Below are 23,833 nucleotides of genomic sequence, written 5' to 3' on the forward strand. Positions count from 1 at the left end.
TTTCAAATCTTATGTTTCTCACTCAGAAAGGACCAAGCTTTCCAAAATAGTAGTGGACCAGATGGAAGAAATGTAATATTCAAAGGCAAATCTATATATGTTACTTCAGATATATCAAGTAAAGGTAAAAATGGATATTTGTTTCTAAAGAGAGATAAAAGACCTTGCTAATTTTCATTAAGTACTTAGTCTTAATGAATTTCACTTAAATCCTAAGTAATTTTTAAATAGATCTTTATTGGAGTATAATTGCTTCACAATACTGTGTTAGTTTCTGCTGTACAACAAAGTGAATCAGCCATATGCATACATATATCCCCATATCCCTCTTGAGCCTCCCTCCCATCCTCCCTATCCCACCCCTCTAGGTCATCGCAAAGCACCGAGCTGATCTCCCTGTGCTGTGCTGCTTCTTCCCGCTAGCTAACTGTTTTACATTTGGTAATGTATGTATGTCAATGCTACTCTCAGTTCGCCCCAGCTTTCCCTTCCCACCCAATATCCTCAAGTCCATTCTCTATGTCTACATCTTTATTCCTGCCCTGCCACTAGGTTCATCAGTACCATTTTTTTTTTTTTTAGATTGCATATATGGAATCTATTCCATATATGCGTTAGCATACGTATTTGTTTTTCTTTATCTGACTTACTTCACTCTGTATGACAGACTCTAGGTCCATCCACCTCACTACAAATAACTCAGTTTCGTTTCCTTTTATGACTGAGTAATATTCCATTGTATATAGGTGCCACATCTTCTTTATCCATCTAGGTTAGTTCTATGTCCTGGTTATTGTAAATAGTGCTGCAGTGAACACTGTGGTACATGTCTCTTTTTTGAATTATGCTTTTCTCAGGGTATATGCCCAGTAGTGGGATTGCTGGGTCATATGGTAGTTCTAGTTTTAGTTTTTTAAGGAACCTCCACACTGTTCTCCATAGTTGTATCAACTTACATTCCCACCAACAGTGCAGGAGGGTTCCCTTTTCACCACACCCTTTCCAGCATTTATTGTTTCTAGATTTTTTGATAATGGCCATTCTGACCGGTGTGAGGTATCACCTCACTGTAGTTTTGACTTGCATTTCTCTAATAATTAGTGATGTTGAGCATCTTTTTGTGTGCCTCTTGGCCATCTGTATGTCTTCTGGGACCTAATTAAACTTAAAAGCTTTTGCACAGCAAAGGAAACCATAAATAAGATGAAAAGACAACCCTCAGAATGGGAGAGAAAATATTTGCCAGTGAAACAATAGATAAAGGATCAATCTCCTAAATATACAAACAGCTCGTGCAGCTCAATATCAAAAAAAACAAACAATCCAATTAAAAAATGGGCGGAAGACGTAGACATTTCACCAGAGACATAAGTAATTTTTTGATTGACTTGAATGCCAGCTTTATATTCAGAGTGGTCAAGTTCAAATAATTTTTGGGAGAACTGAGCACACATGCAACAAAATGTGAGGACATTAATCGAAATTTAAGGACTATAAACTTTCCAAATAACTCTAACATAAAATCAGTGAAAAAATTTAAGCAATATATAATAGTGACATAACTGTTGCTTCAGTCTTCTTGTAAATTAAATATAAATAACACCGATAAGTAAATTTTCTTATATGGGTTTAATAAAAAATGGTTCTTGAAAATTAAAAAAGAGAAAAATTAAGTACATAATTACATTGGAGTCAAAGTACATTTTATTGTTGTTGTTGTGATAACAGTTGCTAATTTTCAACAATACAGGACTTGTTGCCTAACTATAGTTTTCTTTGTTCCAAATAGATTTTTCAAAGCAAAAATATGACATAAATTTTGCCCATAAGATGATTAGACAAAACTGGCATTGGGATGGAAAATCATGTGTTTCAAGACCCTTCACACCAAGAGATATTTAGGCATTATTACTTAGATTAATTGAGCTTTTATTAAAGCTAGTTTTCTAGTATTCACACTTCAAAATACAGATGGAAATAAAATATATAGTTCTCAATTTGGCAGGAGTGTACTATACAATTTATAATAAAGTTGATTTATATTAATTGCTAGAAAATTTATGGGCAACAGATTTATTTTAATGGAGTCATTTATTGTCCTAATTTGTTTTATTGATATTAGGATCCGGACATCTTGCTGTTTTAAAAGGATACTCAAGCACAGGGAGATCAGCTCCGTGCTTTGTGACCACCTAGAGGGGTGGGATAGGGACGGGGGAAGGGAGAGGCAAGAGGGAGGGCATCTGGGGCTATATGTATATGTATAGCTGATTCACTTTGATATACAGCAGAAACTAACACAACACTGTAAAGGAATTATACTCCAATAAAGATGTTAAAAAAAAAAAAGTTAACAAACAGCAAATTAAAAATGGATGATTTTTTAATCCATTTACAATCAATTAAATAGTACATTTTGTTTTCTTTTCTTTTTTCTCCTTATGATTGTTGTTTTTCATTGTCGCCCCTATGTCCTTATGCTAATAAATAAAGTTGGTTTCTGCTAAATACAGTATTGAAAATCAAGAAGGAAATACACTATTCTCTTATTCTCCTTTAATTTGAAAATATGTGTATTGGCACCACTATATTGCTTTCAGTTAACGTTAATTTGTGTGTACTTTACATTTTTTTATCAGTCTTGCTAAGGGTTTCTCTTAGTTTCCTGTTGCTGCTGTAACAAATTAACACAATCTTAGTGACTTAAAACACCACAAATTTATTATTTTACAGTTCTGGAGATCACAGTTCAAAATAGGTCCAACTAAGCTACAGTTAAAATGTTTACAGGACCCCATTCCTTCTGCACATTCTGGGAATCCATTTTCTTGCCTTTCTCAGCTTCTAGAGGCTCTCCCCAATCCTCAGCCACTGGCCCCCTTCCATACTTACAGCCTGAAATGAAATCATTCTCACTTTGCTTCCACTGTCACATCTCCTTTTCTGACTCCGACACTTCTGCTTCCCTCGTCTACTCTTTTTCAAAATAAGGACCTTTGTGATTACACTGGCTCACCAGGGTAATTCAGGAAACCCTATGGAGATCCTAACTTAACTGCATCTGCAATGTCTCTTTGCCATGTAAGGGAACATATTCCCAGGTTCTGGGAAATAACACTTTTACAACTTGGGAGGGGGTATTATTCTACTACTACAGAGTTTATCAATTTTATTAAACTTTCAAAGATTAAAGCTTATGGCTTTGTTATTTTTCTCTATTTTATATCTTTGATCTTTGTTCTCATCATTCTACTTTTTATCCTTCTTCTTCCTCTGGGTTTTAAATTTTCCTTTTTCCTTTTTAGAATCTTGAGATGGAGGCTTAGCTTATTGATTTTTTAAACTTTCATATTTAAATGATAAAGTATATCCAAAGACTGTTTTGCCTCAATCATATAAGTTTTGATAAGGGAAATTTCTATTTCCATACTGTCAATAATATATTTTAAATTCCCATTGCATTTTTTTAAAGAAGTGTTAATTTAGACACGTACTGCTAATTCTCAAACACATAAGATTATCTCATTATTCTTCGCGAAAACATTTATTCATTTATGTATGTTCACAGAACATATGATCCTTTGTGACTTATTGAGACTTGTTTTATAGCCCCAAAGACTATGTATTTTAGCTGCCAGATGTAGTATTCTATAAATTTCTGTTAGGTAAGTTAGATAATAATATAGTTTAAAACTTTTATATCTAGAACAGATATAGCAGAGGAGAAGGGGTTGAGAGGTGGGCAAAATGGGTAAAAGGGATCGACTCTGTGGTGATGGATGATAACTACACTTTTGATGATGATCCCGTTGTGTATTGAATTACAGTGTTGCACACCGGAAACTTTTATAATGGTATACATCAATTTTACTTCAATAAAAAATAAAGCTTTTATAGCATTACTGATTTTTTTGTTTTTAATTATGAGAAAATCCTATTTGAAATAGCTGTGGTTCATTGTATATTTTTCTGTAGCTCCTGTTAATTCTGTCAATGTTTTAAATGTATGTTGCTTTGTGTTATTACTGGTTATTTTCTAAATTCAGCTTTTTAATCTTTCACTTTTCAAAGTGACTTAAATTATGCCCATTAGCCATTATTGTAAGTAAAATACCATGTATTGTTGTTTTGTCCTTTGTACTTTAGTTGTCACTCATTCTCCTTCTATTATGTGTTATGTATCCGCAGTGTAGTTTTTTCTTTAAAGAGTTAGTAACTATTTAATATATTTTATAAATATTATTTTATAGTTAAATTCACAATTTCCCTTTCCGGTGATCTTCATTTCTTCCTGCAGATACGTACATCAGTAAATTTGTGCTCATTTTTGTTTGTTTGTTTTGGTTTGGTTTGGTTTTCTTTGTCTTATCTGAAGCGCTATCAACAGTATTCCTTGCAGTCTGGTTCAGCTAGCAACAAATTCTGCCTGTTCTTGTTTATTTGAAAATTTCATTATTTAACCTTAATTTTGGGACAAAATTATTAGTAGATATAAAATTTGGGGGTTACACATTTTTCCTATAATTTCATTAAATATATGATTTTATTATCTCTGGCTTCACTTGTTTCTGATGATGTTAGCTCTCATTCTTCTTATTGTTGTGCCAGAATATAATGTATCTTTTTATTTTCTGGTTAAATATTATTTTCATTTATGATGTTTGACTATGATGTGACTTTCTTTGAATGTATTCTATTTGTGTCTTGCAGAATTTTTTAAAAATAAGTTTTTGTTTTTAGAAAAGATTTTAGATTTATAGAAAAAATTGAAAGGGTAATACAGACAGTTCCCATATACCCAGCCCCGAGTTACATTCTGCACCCATCCTGGATTCCCCTGACCTCTTAAATGATTTTTTTAAATTTGTTTATATTAATATTTACTATTTGAGCTGTAAAGCTCTATGGAATTTTACAAATGCTTAGTGTCATGTATCTGCAATGAAAGTATACAGCATTGTTTTGAAACGCTGAACATATTCCCTGTGTTTCATCATCATTTCTAGCCCTTCTTTAATCTACTGGCCATTACTGATTTACCATGCCTATAGGTTCTGTCATTTCCAGATGTCATATAAGTGGAATAATTCAGTATGTAGACTTCTGCTACTGGCTTCTTTCATTTTACCCTATACATTTAATATTCATCCATATCCTTTCATGGCATTTTAGTTCATTTATTTTTCTTCATTGAATAATATTGCACTGTTTGAATGTACCACACTTTGTTTATCCATTCATCTATTTCTCTCTTGATTGTCTTTGTCCCTTGTGAAATACCAGTTGACTGCATTTCTGTGCATCTCCTTCTGGGCTGTTTATATGGTTTAATTGATCTATGTGTCTATTCTTGAGCCAATATCATGCTCTCTTGATTACTGTAGCTTTATAGTAATTCTTGAAATCAGGAATTGTTAGCACTACAGCTATGCTGTTAATCTTCTATTATTGTTTTGGCAATTTTAGGTCTTTCTCCTTTCCACATTAACTTGATATTAGTGTGTCAATATCAAGAAAATAGCTCACTGGATTTTTGATTGGAATTGCATGGAATATATAGATACAGTTAAGAAGAATAAACATCTTAATAATATTGATTTTTCCAGTCAGTATACACAGAATAACTCTTGATTTATTTAATCTTTGGTTTCTTTTATCAGCATTTTATAGTTTTGCACATATAGTTCCTATACATATTTTGTTAGATTTATATTTAAGTACTTCATCTTTATGGTACAATATACATGGTATGTTTTTTTTTGTTTTTAATATTAACTAGAAATTTATTTTATTTATTTATTTTATTTATTTTTGGCTGTGGTGGGTTTTTGTTTCTGTGCGAGGGCTTTCTCTAGTTGCGGCAAGCGGGGGCCACTCTTCATCGCGGTGCGCGGGCCTCTCACTATCGCGGCCTCTCTTGTTGCAGGGCACAGGCTCCAGACGCGCAGGCTCAGTAGTTGTGGCTCACGGGCCCAGTTGCTCCGCGGCACGTGGGATCTTCCCAGACCAGGGCTCGAACCCGTGTCCCCTGCATTGGCAGGCAGATTCTCAACCACTGCACCACCAGGGAAGCCCAACATGGTATGTTTTAATTTCAAATTTCATTGACTTATTAAATGTATGTGTGTTTATATTTATATGTACGGTATATATACAAAATACATATATATGTATGTACAGCATATACACAAGAATATATACTAAACCATGAATCCTGTGACCTTGTTATAGTCCTTTATTATTTCCATAATTTTCCAAAATTATATTTTTCTGCAGAGACAATCATGTCATCTGCAAGTATAGACAGCTTTATTTAATCCTTTCCAAGCCAAATACTTTCTCTTTTTTTTTCTTTCTTGTTTTAACGTACTAGCTAAAAATCTCAGTAAAACGGAGAGTAGGAAGAGTAAAAGAGAATATCTTTCCTTTTTTCTGGATTTTAGTGAGAAAGTTTTCAACTTCTTAACATGATATATAAATATTTTTATTTCATGTAATGCTTGTGTCTGGTTTTGGTATTATGGTAATGCTGACCTCATAGAATGAGTTTCCTCAGCTTCTGTTTTCTGGAAGGGAATGTGGTAATTGGCACCATTTCTTTTGATTTGGTAAAATTCACCGGTGACTATCTGAACTGAAGGTTTCTTTTTTGGAAGGTTTTTGATTATTGATACAATTTTTTTTTAATAGATATGGGCCTGATCAGATGACCTGTCTCTCCTTGTGTAAGTTTTAAGCATTTGTGTCTGTGAAAAAATCATTCTGTTTCATCTAAATTATAGAGTTCTGCTTGTTGTTCTTTACTGCCTTTTTAACATTCATGAAACAGGTCAGGATGACGTCTCTTTAATTTCTGATATTGGTAATTATTTTTTCTTTTCTTTTCTTTTTCTGTTAACCTGGCTAGAGGTTTATCAGTTTTGCTGGTCTTTTCAAAGAAGTTTTTGGTTTCATTGATTTTCTCTACTAAAGTTTTCAGTTTCAATAACTTATGCTCACATATGTATTATTTCTTTTTACTTTCTGCTTACACTAATATTAAATTGTTCTTCATTCTCTAGTTTCCTGAGGTGGAGCTCAGATTACTGATTATAGATCTTTCTTCTTTCTGAATATATGCACTTAATTTTCCTCTCAGCACTGCTTTCTCTGTATCTACAATTTTTTTTAAATTTTTATTTCTATATAATTGCTTTTTAAAATTCCTCTTGAGACTCTTCTCTGTGATCCACATGAGTTTGAGAAAAATGTATATTTTATTGTTGTTGAGTGGAGTATTCTATAAATGCCAATTATATTAGTTTGATTGCTATTACTGTCCAGGTCAAGTCTATCCTTACTGATTCTGTACCTACTTGATCTATCAGTTTTTGCTTCACATATATTGAAAGCTTGATGTCAGATTCCACAACTTTAGGAGTTTTATGTCTTTTTGGAGAATTGATACTTTTATTAATATGTAATGTCCCACCTTTTCCTTGGTAGTTTTAATTAAAAATTTTTTTTTTTAACATTTTTTTTTTTTTTTAAACATCTTTATTGAAGTATAATTGCCTTACAATAGTGTGTTAGCTTCTGCTTTATAACAAAGTGAATCAGTTATACATATACAATATGTTCCCATTTCTCTTCCCTCTTGCATCTCCCTCCCTCCCACCCTCCCCATCCCACCCCTCTAGGTGGTCACAAAGCACCGAGCTGATCTCCCTGTGCTATGCGGCTGCTTCCCACCAGCTATCTATTTTACATTTGGTAGTGTCTATATGTCAATGACACTCTCTCACTTCGTCTCAGCTTACCCCCACTGGAATGGTTTTGACCCAGAAAGAATGTCACCAATAAACAGTCTCAGTGTGAAACAAGATAGAGAACAACCCCTCAGGGAGCTCACTGAAAGGCTGGAGGCAAGGCCCCTCCTACACTTTTCTTCACTCCCACATGGAGCAAAAGACTCAGTTATGTGTTTAGTCCAAATCTTGTAAAGCAGCACTGGCTGTAGGGGCTAACCCTGCCCTTTGTTTCCAGGTGTCCCAAGCTGATTCTTAAATCAGCTTTGTTGAAATTAATATGCCTACTCCAAAGTTTTTAGTTTAGTATTAACTTAATATGCCTTTCTTATTCCCTTTACATTTTTTGAATTATTGGAATTTATTTTTAGAATAGTTTTGAGCTTGCAGAAAACTTGAGCAGCATGTTCAGAGTTCCCATATACTCCCCCTCCCACTCCTTCCCTTGCCCTCATTATTAACATCTTGCCTTGGTGTGGTAAGCACGTTAAAATTGAACCTACATTGATACATTGTTATAAAATAAAGTCAGTTATTTTAAGGGCTCACATTCTTTGTGATCTACAGTTCTGTGGGTTTTGTCAAAGGCATGATGTTATGTACCCACCATTACCACCACATCATGTGGAATAGTTTTACTGCCCTAAAAATCCTGTCTGCTCTAGCTGTTCATCCTTCCCTCCTCCCCTCCCCAATCCCTGGCAGATTGTTCTTTTTTTCACTGTGAATATGATAAATTCCAGATTTTCTCCAAATATATTATGGCAGATTATACTCCAACACATGGAAGGGAAGTATTATCACAGTAGTTTTTTTTCAAATATAATCAGACTGGGTTTATGCCTCTCCTACAAAGATTGATAATAATAAAAGTATATTGTCTCTAACACTTGTTCACCTGAGTTTGGATTATATAAGAACTACTGAAATAGGCCACCAATCTTCCAACTCTTGTGCTAGAAAGAGCCTCTTTTTTTTTTTTTTTTTTTTTGTCTAAACCATACTAGCCTCTAATGAATTCAGCCAATTAAAGGAACTAAAGGTTTCTTTTCTCATTGTTCCTATGATCTATGTACTCTGTGTGCCTACAAGATGCCAGTATTAAGAGTTCATTCCTTGCATATTCTCTGTCCATCACCACTGCCGTATGCTATGAGGAAGTGCTTCTTCTCCACCCCTCACTTGGGTTACAGAAGGATTAGTCTGTATAACCACTTACTCTAGGCTAAGTGAGGTCTTTGAGTGCCTCATAAGGCCTCTTTAGCCATAGTTCTTGATGCTCTGGACTTATTGGCATGTTCATAGGAGTTTTTGTGGAAATGTAGTTACCTGGAAGTGCTGAGGTGTTTGTTCGCTTGTTTGAAACTTGAGTAACGTAAACACCTTGTTCTTCTGCTTAATCCCCAAGGATTGACATGGGATGGTTCAATTTCTCCTTTTAGTATATTCAGTAGACTAACGCAGCAATGTGCTGTGTTCTCCTTCAATAGTCCTTGTTGCTCCCATTTACTACCCACATGGTAAGAAAGCTGTCCTACATGTTTATCTCAAACTTACATGGAGAAATTTGAGAAGAGTCAATTAGTAGAACCATCCATAATGTCAACTACTCGTAAGGGTCTATAGAGGCAAACATAGATACATATATCCATGTCTGTCTGTCTATCTATCTATCTATCTATCTATATCTCCTCTGGAAATTTTTTTCCGTGATACATTAGTTGGTGGGAACGAATTTTTCATAGAATATGTAAAGGCCATTCTGTGTGTACATGTTTGTATATATTTCATAATTTTCCATGTATATGTAGATAGAAATCTACACACCAAAGTTCTACTTCATTTATGTAATTATTAAGGTTATTTTTATAATGAAATGTTAAGATTTCAAAGAATTTTTATCTCCTAATTTTCTCCCAAATATTAATTGAATTACATAGGGGAACATGTAATCTAAATTCCTAAATAGTTATATCAATATTGATGCTGATTTTCAACGCTTTTTTCATCAAGTGTATATATTAATAAGATGTGTGAAATTTTTTAATTCTAGTAATAGCTTTAGGTATAGATTTTTTTTTTTGATCTCTATGTGTGTGGTGTGTTTTATTATATATTAGTCTCTTAAATCAAATAGAAAACAAAAAGTGGAGCTACAAACCAAAGTTACAACAGGATTAGCTTTTCTCATCGCCCGTCTATCTACTTTTGCCAGAGGTCTTTATTTCTTCATAAGGCTTTGAGCTACTGTGCAGGGTCCTTGACTCCAACCTGAAGAACTCCCTGTGGCAGGCGGGTCTGGTGGTTAAGAACTCTTGATTAACTGGGAATGTCTTGATTTCTCCCTCATTTTCGAAGGAAAGTTTTGCTAGATATAGGATTCTTGGTTGATGGTTTCTTTCCTTCAACACTTGAAGTACATTGAGCCATGCCATCTGGCCTCCGAGGCTCCTGATGAGAAATCTGCTCATGACCTTCCTGGCAAATCTTCTCTCAGCTTCATAGAACTTTCATAATGTACCTTATCGTGTCTTATGCAGCAGAACATTTTGTATAGTATCGTGAAGTCAGTTAAGTTGTAACATTATTTTGAGACCAGAATTTAAGGAAAAGGAATTGAATATTTCAAGTGTAGACATTATGAGGTCTTTAAAATTATTACAGATTTTCAAACGAGAAATAAAAAGGCCACTGAAGTATCCTACAGATTTTAATTTATAACAAAGTGAATACCAATATCTAATAACACACGTAAAGAAAAATTTCTTTGGGATCCTTTTTCCTAAGTGTAAAGGGGCCTTGAACTCAAGAAGTGAGAAAACCCCTGTGGTTTACCCCCAGCTGTGATGCGTCCATTTCTTGCTCTGACCTCAGAGTGCACCACTGTGATGTACTTCACAGAGCCCTGTAAAAGGGGCAGCTGGGCCCAGGTTTTTGGTCCTTAGAGCCCAGGAAGCTGCTTTTGGTGACCTGACGGCCTTGGACCTACAGTTAGCTTGTTTTTTCCTTGTTTCTGCCATTTTGTTGATTTATTTTTCTCTTTTCTCTACTCTTTTTTATCTTTCTCATTTTTCTTTCTTCTTTGCCTTTTTCTCATTTTTCTCTCTTTATCATTTCTTTTAGTTTTAAATTTTTTCTTCTCAAGTTTTTGGTGTTTCTTTTCCATTTCTTCTGCTTTCTTTTCTTCCTTTCTTCTTTTTCTCATTTGTATCTTAATTTTAGTTAGTATTGCTAGATTAGTACAGTTAGCATAGTCAGTACTGTTGGTATAATTAGCATAGCTGGTGTAGTTAATACTTGATTAGCATAGTTAGTGTAGTTAGTGCTAGTTAGCGCTGTTGGTACAGTTAGCGTAGTTAGCGTTGTTAGTAGAGACAGCACACTTAGCACTGTTAGTACAGTTAGCATTGTTAGTTAGCGTAGTTAGCGTTCTAGGTAGTGCTGTCAGTCAGTGTAGTTAGCAGGTCACCATGATGCAGGGCCTCACAGCCAACTCTGCTGACAAGGAGGCTCATATTGATGGCTTTGAGATCCTCCGCACCATTGGTGAAGGCACCTTCGGTAAAGTGAAGTTGGCGCGGCACATTCTGACCGGGACACAGGTGGCTCTCAAGGTGATTAAGAAAAGGCGTCAGAGCGTCGCAAGTGTCCAGGCACTTTTCCGGGAAGTGTGCGGTATGAAGCTCCTGAATCACCCCAATATTGTAAAACTGCTGGGGGCGATTAACACAGAGGAGGCATTTATTCTGGTGATGGAGTACCTCAGTGGGGGGGACATGTACCACTATTTGAAGATCCATGGCCGTATGACAGAGGTGGAGGCCCGAGGCCCATTCCAGCAGCTGCTCTCCGCCCTGCAGCACTGCCACCAGAGGGGCATCGTGCATCGGGACCTGAAGCCAGAGAACATCCTCTTTGATTCCAACATGAATATCAAACTTACAGACTTTGGTTTCAGCAACAAGTGTGATGACTCTGGACAAATGGACACAATCTGCGGCACACCCCCTTACTGTGCCCCGGAAATCTTCCTGGGGCAGAGCTACAGCGGCCCTGCGGTGGACGTGTGGAGCCTGGGAGTAGTGCTCTACGCCATGGTAACTGGGTGCCAGCCCTTTTGGGGAAAAGACTACCAGGAGCTGCGGAAGCAAGTCCTAAAAGGGAAATACCACATCCCACCTTATCTGTCTTTGGAGATAAGGGATCTATTACAAAAAATGATTGCCCTCAACCCCAGTGACAGAGGCACCTTACCTGACCTCATGAGTCATGCTTGGTTAAACATGGGCCAGAAGGAGCCACTCCAGCCACCCTGTGAAGAGGACCTGAAGGTGACAACGGTGACGACTCCGGGCTTGACTTGCGACCAGATCCAGGATGCTGGAACAGGCAGTGTGAGCGCCAAGAAACCCCAGGTAGGGGCCTCCATCGTAACTGTGAGGCCCTTCTGTCGCGGGGACCTCAGCGGCAGTGAACTTGAGCCTTCTCAAAGCCCTGTGGTGTCCCCCCTGAAAAGCAGGTGGCTCTACCAGGGAGAAAACGTGCAGCTGCAGGAAGACCAGCAGGCGGAGCAGAAGACCGGTGAGTCTGCCTGTCCCCCACCCAGCCTGGAGGCGAGGACTGCCACCCCCAGCCCAGCCCCCCAGTGTGGCACTGGGACATCCCCCTCCACCAGCAGCAGGATTGGAGCCCCAGAGGGAACCAGCTGCCCCCCGGGTGTGTCCAACACTGGAGGGTCCTCCCACACTGGGCAGCCTGAGAGTGTGTCCTCATCCACTCCCTCTGGCCACAGCCAGAAAAAGCAAGGGGTGGCTAGGAGAATCTGGAACTTTGTTTTGAAACATCTTTGTTGCAAGCTGCCCAGCAAGAGGCGTCATAATAAAGTGAGCCCATGTGAACCCCATGCATGACCGAGGCAGGAAGGTCAGGCCGCCGTGCTCCCTGGGGCCCGGTCCAGTGGAAGATGAGGGTGTTCTCTGCGCGGCCTTCAGAAGCATCGTATCCAAGACCCTGGCCAGCTCAGAGGATGGTCCGGAGCAGCCCGGGCGACCGAAAGCGAGGCCACCGTGGCTGCAGGTCTGCCCCTCAACCCCCACCTGGGTGAAACTTCAGAGACTGGACTGTCATTCCTGGGTCACGTCTCCCCTCCCCCACTCTTCTGTCTTCCGTGTTGGTGGGGGAGGGGGATAGTTCTTGTTCCAAGGACTCCTTGGTTCTTCCAATTCTAGTTAATAAACTTGATGCTCGGGCTTCCCTGGTGGCGCAGTGGTTGAGAATCTGCCCGCCAATGCAGGGGACACGGGTTCGAGCCCTGGTCTGGGAAGATCCCATGTGCCGCGGAGCAGCTGGGCCCGTGAGCCACAATTACTGAGCCTGTGCATCTGGAGCCTGTGCTCCGCAACAAGAGAGGCCGCGACAGTGAGAGGCCCGCGCACCGCGATGAAGAGTGGCCCCCGCTTGCCACAACTAGAGAAAGCCCTAGCACAGAAACTAAGACCCAACACAGCCATAAATAGATAAATAAATACTTTAAAAAAAAAACAAAAAAAACTTGATGCTCCAGAAAGATGTATCACACCCTGCTTTGCATCTGCTGTGATGTATAGTGCTCAAGGAGACACCTAGAAAGACAGAAGCTGAGAGATTGGAGTGTGGATGCAAAAATAGAGTTACTAGGAATGGGAGAAGTACAATTTAAACTCAGTTACTGGGGCGCACACTTCCACTCCAGCACAACGCAGTGCTTTACATGTTTACATGGCCCCAAGGTATTATAGGACACATTCCCATTAGCTCTGTTGCTTCTGGGCCGTGCTCAGGAACTAGGTCAATACAGATGCTCCTGGGTGGGGATCCAGCGTCCACACTGCTCAGTTCCATCCTTTTCCATAAGCCCGAGCTCACCCCCAGCCTCCTCCCCACAAACAGGTGGAGGTCAGCTCATGACTCTCACAATCCTCAGGTTCTTCCAACCTGCTTTCATCCTTGGGGAAAACCAGCCAATTGTTGGCTTGTCTTTCCCAAAGTTATCATCCTCTTTATTTCTAATGTGGAACACCTACCTCTTTATTCAATTTCAGATTTTATAAAATACTGGAAAAGTCTTTGGCTTTAAGCTGCTTTTTTCTGCTTTCCTACAACAAATGTCCATTGAGAAAGAAAACAGAAAATCATTATCTAATTGAAATTGTAGGAGCAAATATATGTAGAAAAAATATATATACCTTAATACTGTCCCATTTGTATACGTATTTCTGATCAGTGCCATTTGTATAGCTTCACTATTAATTGTCAATTCCTTTGGGGTAACCTGGAGTCCCTACTGACATGCAAACATTCTCTGAGAAAACAGCACTGCTATTACCACTTAACTATGCTTTAAGGTAAATTAATTTGTCAGCTTTGTTGGTATGACCACTGACAGTCACTAGACTGCAGCTCGTTAAGATTGGTTATAAAATGTGTTTTGCTGGAGGGTGGGGGAGAGGAAGTTTCTGAGCCCAGTTGATATTCTCAGACTAATTCACAGTGTGGTCTTGGGGGCTGTTCCTGTCTCTGGAATAGAAGCGGCCAGAGAGTGAAGAATTACAAGAACATTTACTTCCTTCATTTCCTCTTTAGTTCTAAATATATCTCAATGTCCAAAAATAAAAGGCTATGTAATATATTTCCAGTTTTTCTTTATGAATAGGATCAGTAAATAATTAATAAAAGCAAATTAAAAGTGAACTTGTCACAAAGGGAACAATCCTTTGTCTGACATTAGTGAACAGCCTGGTTTTTAATATAAAATATTTTATAAAAGAAAATTATGCTGAGTTGCACTCAGGGTAATTAACTTTTCAGATGCAATAGCTTTAAACTATTTATGTTGCTTGAAAATAATTACTTGTAAGCAATTTGTTTCAATTTTATAAACTAGGGCCAGTTATTATAGGTATTACAGAAGCAGTAATTGCTATTCAGCAGGGTGACGCTTTGCTCTGTCCTCTCAGCGACTCCTGGTTGGAGATACGGGGGCACAGGACGGTAGGGAATTTGTAGCTGCTTTGCTTTTAACATCATTGTGTTAAGGCTGCAAGAGACTAGCTTATAAAGTATGAGAGTCAGGCAAAGAGTTTGAACCTACACTATAAAATCCTGTAGTTCTACCCTCTTTACAATATCTGGCAAATCATTCATTTCACTAGGTTTATAGAGAGCCATTTAGTAAAATGAAATGGGTATCCTATGGGTAAAGATCTAATGTCTAGTGCAATCTAGGGCATTATAGTGCTACCTTCCAGCTCTTCTCTCCCAGTGTCTTATACTGGAGTTAGTGATGTGCACATATCTATTCATAGTTCCTCATTCCAATGAACTGTAAGGTCTTGAAATTGAAGGCATGACTTAGCAAAACTTTTTTCAAGGAGCAGGCACACAGAATATGAGTGCTGATTACATTTCATAATTAAATTCATTTTTTTTCTAATATAAACATTGAATTTCTCCTTAGCTTTCATACTAAGAAGACCTTGCAACTCACAAGATTTGACAAATAACTCACCTCTTTGATTACATGTTTATTTGCATATTACTTTTTACCTGATATGAGAAAGAACACAGCTAAATACAGTTGTACTGGGAGTTTTGTACACGTGTGGAGGGATGAGAGAGAAAGGGTGTCGCTAACAATGGATTCTGACAGCAAGAGGGAGGCAGGAGGTCCTTAAGGACAATCCCTATGATTAGTTAGTGGTGGAGCTGAGGGGGGTCTGTATTCCAGTGATGTTTGTTTTGGTTCTGTTTTTATCCTCATAATTGTGTATCTGAGCAGCAACCCCCTGATTGGTTTTGTATTGGTTATTAATTATTTACTAATTATTAATTATTAATACAACCTCTGTATATATTTTGTAAAATTTATCTATATTTTATAAAACATATTTTATGTTATTTATTAGATAAAACTTTTTGTAATCTTGTAAAAAACATTAGCAAGGGTTAAAATGATCATCCAATTTTTTTTCTCTATAGTAAATATAACAGGGACTTTTGGAAGAAAGAACCATTTTAATGTGTGTAATCTTCCTAAACTGTATATGTGGGAATCCATATGAAAATGCCAGGCTGGCCAAACCTACTAGATACATAAATACATACTCGTTAAAATGTTGAATGATGGTTCAAAATCATGGCTCAGTTTGGAACCATGACTAGAAAGAGCTAGGAGAATGGCAGTTAGATAAATACTTAGTATTTCTAAAGGGATGTGGGACACAGTACCTCTTAAACATGGCATGCCCAAGAGTCACATGAAAAGGAATTGTAGTAAAGGGGTTTTGACTTTTCAATTCTCATTCAAGATTATAAACCAACTCTGGAATCATATGTGAACCATACCTAATCCTTGCTTGTTGCTCAACCTATTGTGTCTAACTCTGAGAAGCAGATTTCAGAGGGACAAAGGGAAAGAAGTTTGCAACACTAGGCCTATGAATTAAGCCCTGCTTAGTTCTCCTCTTTGATTTTACTGTGTACTGATATAGTATACGTCAAAGCATTTTATATAATCTGCACACCAAAGAATTCACACTGAAATGTGGTTATGGCACTAAAACTATCTTGCCAAAAGCCATTCTCCACAGAAGAGGAGTGAATGTGTGTTCCCAAACTTAACTTAAAGTGATAACTTGATAAAATCCTTTGAATATCGGATGTGACTGGTGTGTAAACTAGATAGTGTCCTATTCAAAGATGCTTCAGGGTGTTTCCTGAAATAGGTGTACTTATTTGGATTGGCTATATTTTCTGTCACTCCCTGTCTGAATTACAGGAAGTGCCTCATCATTAGGTGACCTGATTTGACCCCAGTTCCTCTCCCACAACTTCTCTATATGGTAGCCAGAATTGTCATTAACAAACAGAAGTTCAGTCTTTCTAAATTAGCTCCCATTTCACTCTGAATATAAACCAAACTCTTCAAAATGACTTAAAAGCCCCACATGATTACCCCTCCCTTAGTTCTCAGACATCTCACATCACTGAGATGCAGCGGGAGCTCCGGTTCACCTTCTGCTTCTCCGGTGACACTAGCTTCATAGCTTTCTCCAAACATACCAGACAAGTTCCACATTTAGGATTTTGCTCTGACTCTGAATGGGTCAATTTTCCCCAAATAGCTTCATGGGTGAAGTCCCTCACTTCTTCAAATTTTTGGCTCAACTATCACCAAAAGGAGGTCTACCCATACCAGCCTAAGTAAAAGTAGAATCCACCCCCAGGCCCCGCCTACAATTGAAAACCCTTTCCTTGTTCTTTCATTCCATAAGGCTCATGGCCTTTTAATGTAAAATATCATTTATGTGTCCATGTTTATCATTATCTGCTGCCCCATCGCTTCTAGAATATAAGCTCCACAAAGGCAGGCATCTTTGTTTGATTCACTAAAGTATCTTTGGAAAGTGAAATAAAACCTGGCTCATTGTGGGCCATCAATACATTTTTTTTTTTTAAGTTGAATTAAATGAAAAGGAGACAGGAACAAATCATGTTTTGGCCTACATGTAAATGATAGCATTAAATTGTCAATTGTCCTTGGAAACAATTGGAGAAAAGTTAGAAAATCTTTTTTTTCCCCCCTTTAAAAATCAGCAAATTGTATAGAATTGAGAATTTACCTTGGAGCAATTTAGAATCCATGTGTTGTTTGAATTTTGACTAAGCAATGTCTTTAAGTTCACCAAATTAATCAAGCAAACAAACCTGAGTCTAAATGCAGACTTCCTTACGAAGTACATATTAAATGATCTTACAAGTATAGGAGGGAACTGCTCCCAGGAGTGGGGTTGACCGGTGTCAGAAGCTAATAAAGGTTTGAATATTAAAATAAATAGAATTAAATTAAATTAAGCCTTAATGATCATGAACAATGAAGTAAGTTTCCAATGCTATATATCAGAAAGACCTTCCTAAGAAAAAATGTCATTTGATTAGTTTCAATAAGCTTTATTATGCTCAACAAATCAAGGGATGATCTACTTAATTTTTCATATTAAAAGTTTGTAATTTTCATCTAGTTTAATGTTCACAGGCTTTCAGAATTTTTGTTCACTTGATATTTTTTAATTAAATCCTTAGGTTGTGAAGTTTTTCCCTTAAAGTAAAATCTTCCTTGCATTTTACAAATAAAAGTTACCTGTTGCAATATTCAAATAACATATATTATGCCTCTGCTCCATCAGCATATTGACAGATTTGCTGCTGAGACATAATGGGTTGTTCTCTTGGTTAAGTCTTAAACTATACTGAGTATTACCTATGAAAAACTGCGAGTAGTGATTTGATAGAATGTCCTCACCTTCTTTTTCTTGTCCTTTATGTTTCATTATGAGGAATTGAAATATAACCCTAAGCAAGACCCCGTTGCAAAATCATTCCTTTCCCTTTTGAGTAATGATTTTCTGGTAGTGAAAATGTGAAATAATGAAAAGGTTAGAATATGCTTTACTTCATTCTTGCAAAGGTTATGATGACATCATTATTTGGGTCAAAATCAAATCATTGCTTCCATTCTTCATATGTTAGACAGATTAGTGTCAGATAAATACAGCATAGTATTTGTGTCAACACTTAAGGATAATATGTTATTGTAAACCTTTATTAATCTTAATGACTTTCAAATGTACCTCGTGCTTGAATATTTATTTCTTTAAATGTCAACTCACCTTTTAAGCTATTGCTCATGTAAAACAAAAAGCAATCTACCTAGACTCAGGAAATGTTTCTCATGTGGCTGTTTAAACATAGCAACCAGGATGTAAAGAGTTTGAAAATCAATTACATGCTTTCAGAATCTAATCAGCAACACTTGATTGGAAGTATCAACCCACAAGTACAGAAAAAGGAAATCGCTTCAATAAACGTCACTGATATTTCCTAGCATTTTGTACTTCGGTACCAACAGGAAACTAAGAAATGTTGCTAGGATGTTAGCGTCAAATGTTTCAGCCTTCATGACCATTCATTTTAAATATATTTAATTCATTCAAACAAGTAAGGATTAGCATCATAGTAAACTGTCACCAGTCTATGAATAAGCAAGTACACCTATGTCTCTTACCCCCCTGGGACAATTACACCCTCTACATGGGTCTGTATTATTATCTCTGAAACTTTCCAGTTGCATTACTGTCACCCATGTGCTTGAAAATCCAGGTTTACTGTCAAACCATAATAATACAAAGAGATTCAATCTTTTGAACTGTAAAATATATTAAATCTAATAATAGGCATGAAGAAAAAAATCCACACCACATGTCAATTAAAACTTCCTAATTTGAACATATGTATGGTACATTTCTATTAAATTTTTGTTTGTTTTCTCAAAGGATTATTATGTTCTGTGTACTTAAATCTAAAATGTTGCTATCTCACAGTCTTAATAAATAATACTCTATGGCTCCTTATTCACTTTAAATGATTTTTAAATTTTAAAACAGATTAAATGTTTAATTTTATTTTTATTACTATTTTTTATCCTGGAGGGACACTTGAGAAACTGGTCAAGTCTCAGAAAATCTCTATGTTAAAAAAAAAATCTCTATAGAACACTATACCTAAGAATGATTAGTAATTGTAGATATCATAGCCTGCAAATAATTTTCAATGATCTTTTAATTAGACAACATTTTCCTCTAGGTCTGTTTATTTTGGCCAATGCATAAATTCTAGTTTTATATTTAGTTTTCTCTTGTCTTCCCACAAAGAACACCGACTCTAATGAAAATTATTAATGTAGGAATAGGAAATTGCAGCTTCTTCCTCCCTTTTTTCGTTAAAAAAGTTCTGCTCGATACTGTTTCTTTATCTAACTAGGCCTAAATATAACAAATCACTACTATACAATATTCTAGTGAGGTATGTTTTCTGGCATATAACGTGTAAAATATTAGGGCTTTTTGGCTTGATGTAGTTCAGTGATTTAAGTTGAATAAAGAAAAGGTGGATATATTTTCTGGAAAAATAAATATATAAAAAGCAGATACTAGAGGGGAGTTAACACCTAGAAACAGAGAAGACCACAGGGTAAAAGGTGAGTTTCTCGTTTGTTTTGCTTTTAGCCTGAGACTACTCCAGAGTTACATCTGACAGGGAGGCTAAAGCTTCAGTAGAAATCAGCCTCATTCTTGTGGAGAACTAGGAGACACAGTTCAGGGCAGTCATAGCTTCTGGAATCTGAAGGTGAAAATGGCAGAAAGTACAGAGTTAGGGAGGAGAAGCCCCAAACTCTGTGTATCAATTTTACCCAAATATCTGACTGACCCCTGAACCAGACAAGCATGGGACTGACTTCAAAAAAGCCAGCTACAGCTCAAAGAATAGAACGTAAATTTAGCTGCCTCCCATTTCAAAGCAACCATTCAAAGCAAATGGATTTCAAAGCAACCATTTTAACTACTCATCACAATATTCTTCTTCTTCTCTCAAAGTCAAATTTTGAGGCTGAGAAGATTCGGAGAAAGGAACCCTTCTTAATCATATACTTGTATTTAAAGGAAGGGGGAAAAAACTGCACAATTTTGTTGCTCAGATCTTCCAGTTGGCTTACAATAAGTCTTAAGACTTATTGATATTCACTCTATCTCTGATTCCCAAACAGCAGTAGGAGGATTTCAAGATTTCATTTTGCAGCATGATTTTTGTATTTAGTTTCTGTAAACTCCAAAAATCTTATGCTTGAAGAAAAAATATTTTCTCCAGGGTCTGGTGGAGACTTGTGCCACTGGATAATGTCATGACAAATGACTGTTAAGTGGACTAGTTTCTGTAACCCTTTTTCATCTTCAAAGCACTCAGCAAAATCTGCTTTATTTTAGTGTTATTAAAGGACTTCAGAAAACATTTCAGAAGAGCTGAAAATAACACCTGTCAAGCTGAATTGGGGGATGGGGACATCTGGATAGACTCTCTAGACAGATGATCCTGAAGAAGTTGTCTGTGCTGGAGCCCTGGAATCCTCAGAGTTCACAGAGGTGACTCACCAGTCCTTCCTAGTGAAAGCTAACAGTTTATGCCTGACAGAGAACACTGTAGTAGCCTCTCTCACAAGGGCAACAGGTGACCACCTTTCCTCAAGAGATTCATTTCTTCTCCCGTGGGTCACAGGCTGGGAATTAACATTAAATTGCAACCTAATCCAACTGGAATGTGTTGATAAGAAAGAGCATATACACTTATAGAGGAGATATAAGAATTAGCTTATATTAGCAGGAGTTGAAGGAATGACCCAGGGATTGCACTTTGGGGGTACTTGCTGAGTAGGCCAGAATATAAGACTGCATAAGCAAGAATTCTCAGGACATGAGGATTTAACACTCAGGCAAGGGCCCCAGAAAATAGAGATATCTCCACACTCTAGAAGAATGAAGAAAGAAATGTCCCATGTTGAGCAACAGACATAGCTGAGTTGCCATGACAGAATAAAGAGGCTACAGGAGGAGAGAAAGCTGGATAGAATAAATTACGTGAGTCCAGAAAACCTACCAGAGGAGAGGTTTTCAGGAGGAGCCAGAATACATACCATTCGCCAGGGCCATCCAAACTGCATTGATGAGCGGCATCGGCAACACAACAGGTTAAGTGGTAGCGCTCTTCCATAAGGCTGAGTTGATGACAAGGGAGGCAGTAACAAACTTGGAATTGTTCATCTATGGATCTCAAAATAACAGGAGTGACCTCCAATGTCAGAAAAGCAGCTAAGGTTCATGTGACCTAAAGGTGGTGGTAAAGATAGTGAGCATAGTGTTCCAAAGGGCAAAAGAGACAGGCAGCCAGCTTGGGTGCTGTTAACGTCTACAGCAAGAAAATGGCACGCATGGCGGAGCAGAAAGAGAACAGTAGTCACTCCGGTAAAAAGTCATAATTCTCTCCTCAGTTTCTGGAACTGTGTCTATTTGAAGATCCATAGCTCATTTATTGGTGAAGAGCCAGATAGCTAGAACAAAGGGTTTTTTGCAACAATGCAGTCAGTACATAGGACAAGGATTTCTTCAGTTCTTCCGCAAAGAGACATATGGCCTTTTCCTTAGGTGACAGTAAATTAAGGAGAGAGCTACAGTTTGATTCTGAAGGCTGTCTGCTGGCAGAATTCCCTTAAGAGGCTAATTAGCTATGGCCCACCCATATTATAGAGGGTAATCTGTTTTACTCAAAGTTTACCGATTTAAATGTTAATCTCATCTAAAAAATACCCTCACAGAAACACCTAGAATAATATTTGACCAAATATCTGGTTGCCATGGCCTAACTAAATTGATACAGAAAAGTAACTATTCCTTTATGTAATATTTTTTCTGTCTTCATTTTCTCCTTCCTCTTCTCTCTGTTCTCTTCTTTCTCCTTCTCCTTCTTCTTAATATCTTTATGCCTTTGTTTGTGTAGAAAGGAGATTAAGAGGTAATAACCAAGAAAGATACATGCAAACACTAATCAACTGCATTCTTATGGTAACCTATAAAGATCAAACTGTGAGAAATCATGATTATTATAAAATAGTGTTATTAATCATGACACAGAGGTTTTGTGTGAAATGAATATTTTGATTTTATATTTTTCACCTGCTGATTCTTAATTTACTTCCCAATTAACTTACAAAGTTTTTCAGTTTTTGACGGCAACAATGATTTTTTTAAAAAAAGTGTTAACCATAGTTTTCCTGACAGCAATATGCAAGAAAAATGCTATGTTTGATAAGTCTGAAACTTACTTAAAAGATTGCAATCTTTACTTCTGTGTTCTCTGTTAAATGTCAGCTATGTTTGGCCATTTACTTAGAGCTAAAATGAGTAGTCAGTTAACCTGATAAGATATAATTCACAGTGCATTTTTCAAGATGATCTGAGGGAGAGTCAGGTGAGGTCCCCAAAGCAAGTTGTACATTCCATCCTGTTGTTTCATATACTGAGAACTGTTGTTTCGTGAAGAAAAATTCAATCTACGCTTTTTATTATTTATTTTTCTGTTATGTAAAGACATGCAATAATATTTAGAAAGGGCTAATTTCTACTTCATGCACTTTGGAAAAGAAGAAGTATGGAATGACAAAACCCTAAACTTTTAGCTAGTTGGCTTAACTTACTGATGGGAACATTTTGATACATTCATTTAACTAAGAAGTATTTTTTGTGTATACTATATCAGGTCAGGCACTGTGCTATACAATGAAATTATTATGGTAAATATAAGGTACATTGTGTGCTTCCTCTTAAAGCTTGTAGACTATGGAAAAGAGATAGAAATAAAAATGTCAAAACCATTATTATAGAATGGGAAGTACAGGGTGTTATTCCCTGGGCCCCTAATTAAGAGTCAGGGAGCTTGATTTATTCAAGTATAGTGGAATACTTAGAAGACAGGAAGAAGTATTCCTGTATCAATTGGTAGAGAAGTCACTAGTATTTTTGTGTCTAGGAGAAAATGCAAACTATCTTTTGGATTACCATTCTTTTTCAGACTTTTCCATGGCCTGGCCCCTTCTCAGTGATGCTGACTGAAAGGGATTAGGGATCTTTTTGCCCCAGAAAAAGTTACAACAGTGGTGGCAATAGCTAGAACAGATAGTGTTGCATCCTGTTGCAGATACTCCTTGAGAGGAGGGGATGATGTTATCACAGATTATGAACCTGGTATCTTCTCTTTGGACGAAAAACATGATTAGAACCTCTTTATAGATTGTCCAGAATGAAGTCCGCTCACATTAAAGGCTCCAAAGACCTCAGAGGGGAACTCACGAGGAAGCAAGAGGGCATCTTTATTTGAGATCCAGAAATATCTCCAGGACCTGTTGGTTTGTCTAGATTATTCCTCTGTGGTTATGTTTTGAGTCTTTGCAGCACCAGCCACCCAGGCACAGTGGCAGACCCTCAAAACAGAGACTGGATGTGACTGTGCATAAGAGTTCTAGCCTTGGACAATAAGCATGAGCCTTTGTGGGACCCTAGAGAATCTTTCCAGGAATATGACTCACTAGATGAATCATCAAAATAGAGACCAAGATTCACTAGAGT

The 23,833-nt window shown here is 37.2% G+C and overlaps 1 long non-coding RNA gene across 3 annotated transcripts in view; it reads left to right on the forward strand.

The window, feature by feature from the left end:
* LOC309621723 overlaps window positions 1–23,833 on the forward strand; it is a 281,097-nt gene that overhangs the window by 44,282 nt on the left and 212,982 nt on the right. For all 3 annotated transcript variants that reach the window (XR_014240208.1, XR_014240209.1, XR_014240210.1), the window contains exons 2-3: window positions 27–124; window positions 5,927–6,081. This is a non-coding gene — a long non-coding RNA (uncharacterized lncRNA). The remainder of the gene's footprint in view (window positions 1–26; window positions 125–5,926; window positions 6,082–23,833) is intronic.

The sequence above is a fragment of the Balaenoptera borealis genome (genome assembly GCF_965194805.1).
Source record: "Balaenoptera borealis genome assembly, contig: HAP1_SCAFFOLD_942, whole genome shotgun sequence".
Lineage (NCBI taxonomy): Eukaryota > Metazoa > Chordata > Mammalia > Artiodactyla > Balaenopteridae > Balaenoptera > Balaenoptera borealis.